Source organism: Solea senegalensis, unplaced genomic scaffold (genome assembly GCF_019176455.1).
Source record: "Solea senegalensis isolate Sse05_10M unplaced genomic scaffold, IFAPA_SoseM_1 scf7180000017004, whole genome shotgun sequence".
Lineage (NCBI taxonomy): Eukaryota > Metazoa > Chordata > Actinopteri > Pleuronectiformes > Soleidae > Solea > Solea senegalensis.
Window position 1 is genome coordinate 1 of NW_025322189.1, and position 3,427 is coordinate 3,427.

At 53.2% G+C, this 3,427-nt stretch overlaps 7 non-coding genes across 7 annotated transcripts; 3 read left to right on the forward strand and 4 right to left on the reverse strand.

Annotated features, from left to right (window-relative positions):
* Positions 1-103: 103 nt before the first annotated feature.
* On the reverse strand, positions 104-267 carry LOC122763702. The gene has a single exon (XR_006359312.1). It is a non-coding gene; the product is annotated as a U1 spliceosomal RNA (small nuclear RNA).
* Positions 268-890: 623 nt separating this feature from the next.
* On the forward strand, positions 891-1,009 carry LOC122763700. The gene has a single exon (XR_006359310.1). It is a non-coding gene; the product is annotated as a 5S ribosomal RNA (ribosomal RNA).
* A 113-nt stretch (positions 1,010-1,122) lies between these two features.
* On the reverse strand, positions 1,123-1,315 carry LOC122763698. Its single transcript, XR_006359308.1, has one exon. It is a non-coding gene; the product is annotated as a U2 spliceosomal RNA (small nuclear RNA).
* Positions 1,316-2,031: 716 nt separating this feature from the next.
* LOC122763697 lies at positions 2,032-2,194 on the reverse strand. Its single transcript, XR_006359307.1, has one exon. It is a non-coding gene; the product is annotated as a U1 spliceosomal RNA (small nuclear RNA).
* Positions 2,195-2,597: 403 nt separating this feature from the next.
* Positions 2,598-2,716, forward strand: LOC122763696. The gene has a single exon (XR_006359306.1). It is a non-coding gene; the product is annotated as a 5S ribosomal RNA (ribosomal RNA).
* Positions 2,717-2,826: 110 nt separating this feature from the next.
* On the forward strand, positions 2,827-2,945 carry LOC122763701. The gene has a single exon (XR_006359311.1). It is a non-coding gene; the product is annotated as a 5S ribosomal RNA (ribosomal RNA).
* Positions 2,946-3,069: 124 nt separating this feature from the next.
* LOC122763699 lies at positions 3,070-3,262 on the reverse strand. The gene has a single exon (XR_006359309.1). It is a non-coding gene; the product is annotated as a U2 spliceosomal RNA (small nuclear RNA).
* Between the last annotated feature and the right edge of the window lie 165 nt (positions 3,263-3,427).

The following is a 3,427-nucleotide window of genomic DNA, read 5'->3' on the forward strand; positions in this document are numbered from 1 at the left end:
TTGGAAAGACTGGGGATGTTGCTCCGCAAGGACGAGAGAAGTTTGGAGATGGGCACACAGCGGTGAACTTTGGGCGGCTGACCTTTGCTTACGACGACATCATCGGGGGAAAGCGCGGACGCAGCACCCCACTAGCAAAAATTATGCAGTCAAGACTCCCACGTTTGGGGAATTTGCAGGGGTCAACACAGCCGGAGTGTAATGGCTGAGCCTCGCCCTGGGTGAACCGCCTTCTTGATCATGGTATCTCCCCTGCCAGGTAAGTATGAGGTGTACTCGCCAAACACCGGGTGGCTCTTGCCAGACACAGCTCTTGGCTGATGGTGCTGGAAATGAATAATCCCAGAGGCCAATGCCTTGACTCAGTTGCTCGTTAATGCTGTGCTATGTTCAACTTCAACCTCCAGCACACATTGGAGAGGAAACACTCGACCTTTTTTACTGGCATACCTGGCTGTCGTTTCTTATAGATTCAGCAACAACTGGACATGACGGCACCAACAGCCGCTTGCCCATCTCGGTGTCGCTTCCCGATACTGGAAGAGAGGTAGCATGGTGGGAGGAAGGCTGAAGTGCAGTGTGTCCGGAAGGCTGACCTTTTGAGCCCTCCACGCAGGGGGCCTGCCCATCCATAAAAAGCAGTCTGTGTCCCCAGCCTCGGCCACGGGCCATACTACCCTCTGAGCACGCCCATCTCGTCCGGGATCTCGAAGCCAAGCAGGGTCGGCCTGGTTAGTACTTGATGGGAGACCGCCTGGGAATACCAGGTGCTGTAAGCTTACAATCGCCAGTAACGCTTTTACACCGCTGCTTCCTTACAAGAAAGATGCCCCTCCGCGAGCAGGGGCCTTGCCTAGTCCATAAAGGCAGTCTCTGTCGCCAGCCCCTCGGCTTACGGCCATACCACCCTGAGCACGCCCGATCTCGTCTGATCTCGGAAGCTAAGCAGGGTCGGCCCTGGTTAGTACTTGGATGGGAGACCGCCTGGGAATCCCAGGTGCTGTAAGCTTTTACACTGCTGCTTCCTTACAAGAAACATGGGCTCGCAATTAAATTGACGCACAGGCACGGGTTGATGTCTTTCTGGTTTCAGCTTCGCTTTGGTTTTCACAGAAAAAAAGAGAATGGTGCACCGTTCCTGGTGGCACTGCAATACCAGGTCAATGCAAGGAGTGAAGAGAGCAAGCCCCAGTTTTCACCTCCCACTGCTCAAAAATGCATTTAATATTTAATCCCCATATAGAGGACATATCAGATATTAAACTGATAAGAACAGATACAACACTTGATCTTAGCCAAAAGGCCGAGAAGCGATGGCCCACTGGTGTCTGGGGCCAACCCAAGATCTTGGCACACAAGTCAGTTGTTGTGGTGCCATGTTTTTAAGGGCGCATAACCAAGGCTGCTGCTGCTGATCACCTCCGCCCCAAGGTTGACCCAAGTGCACCTCTGAGCCTTCGACAGACAGCTGCTTGTTTGACCGCTGAAAACAGCCTTACATAAAAGCCCACCAAAAATAACCAAACTCATGGCGTCCCTCTCCACGGAGTCTTTAGTAAAAGCGAAGGCATTGCATTTGAAACCAGAGTCAACGTAGCCCCTGTCCTGGAGAGCAGCCAAAGGGTCTATCCGCCCGGAGTCACCACAGTCTCGATTCGGTCCGGTACGGCCGGCCACCTTGGACAACCTTCCTTCCAGCGTTTTTGGTTTGTCGTAATAAAACCGCCCAGGTGACTACATGTTTGGGCGCATTCTTACTTACTGTTGGTTGTGTGCTGCAGTTTTTCTATCAGTCGCTGAGGCTGTGGCATTCCTAAGCTCACTGGCACACCTCCAACCCCAGTGGTAGGCGTGAGTGCATGAGCAAAACAGCTCGTGTTTGCTTTTGAGCAAAGACAACACCCACAACCATCCGCGTTCCCAGCAACTTGGACAGACTGGGGATGTTGCTCCGCAAGGACGGGAGAAGTTTGGAGATGGGCACACAACGTTGAACTTCGGGCGGCTGACCTTTGCTTACAACGACATCATCGGGGGAAAGCGCGGACGCAGCACCCCACTAGCAAAATTATGCAGTCAAGACTCCCACGTTTGGGGAATTTGCAGGGGTCAACACAGCCGGAGTGCAATGGCTGAGCCTCGCCCTGGGTGAACCGCCTGCTTGATCATGGTATCTCCCCTGCCAGGTAAGTATGAGGTGTACTCGCCAAACACCGGGTGGCTCTTGCCAGACACAGCTCTTTGGCTGATGGTGCTGGAAATGAATAATCCCAGAGGCCAATGCCTTGACTCAGTTGCTCGTTAATGCTGTGCTATGTTCAACTTCAACCTCCGGCACACATTGGAGAGGAAACACTCGACCTTTTTTACTGGCATACCTGGCTGTCGTTTCCTATAGATTCAGCAACAACTGGACATGACGGCACCAACAGCCGCTTGCCCATCTCGGTGGCGCTTCCCGATACTGGACTAGAGTGTAGCATGTGGTGGAGATAAAGGCGGAAGTGCAGTGTGTCCGAAAGGCTGACTTTTGAGCCCCGCCACGCGCAGGGGGCCTTGCCCAGTCCATAAAAGCAGTCTGTGTCCCCAACCCCCCGGCTTACGGCCATACCACCCTGAGCACGCCCGATCTCGTCTGATCTCGGAAGCCAAGCAGGGTCGGGCCTGGGTAGTACTTGGATGGGAGACCGCCTGGGAATACCAGGTGCTGTAAGCTTTTACACCGCTGCACGCTTTTACACTGCTGCTTCCTCACAAGAAACATGCCCCTCCACGAGCAGGGGCCTTGCCTAGTCCATAAAGGCACTCTCTGTCGCCAGCCCCTCGGCTTACGGCCATACCCCCCTGAGCACGCCCGATCTCGTCTGATCTCGGAAGCTAAGCAGGGTCGGGCAGGGTTAGTACTTGGATGGGAGACCGCCTGGGAATACCAGGTGCTGTAAGCTTTTACGCTGCTGCTGCTGCTGCTGCTTCCTTACAAGAAACATGGGCTCGCAATTAAATTGACGCACAGGCACGGGTTGATGTCTTTCTGGTTTCAGCTTAGCTTTGCTTTTCACAGAAAAAAGAGAATGGTGCACCGTTCCTGGTGGCACTGCAATACCAGGTCAATGCAAGGAGTGAAGAGAGCAAGCCCCAGTTTTCACCTCCCACTGCTCAAAAATGCATTTAATATTTAATCCCCATATAGAGGACATATCAGATATTAAACAGATAAGAACAGATACTACACTTGATCTTAGCCAAAAGGCCGAGAAGCGAGGGCCCACAGGTGTCTGGGGCCAACCCAAGATCTTGGCACACAAGTCAGTTGTTGTGGTGCCATGTTTTTAAGGGCGCATAACAAAGGCTGCTGCTGATCACCTCCGCCCCAAGGTTGACCTAAGTGCACCTCTGAGCCTTGACAGACAGCTGCTTGACATTTGAC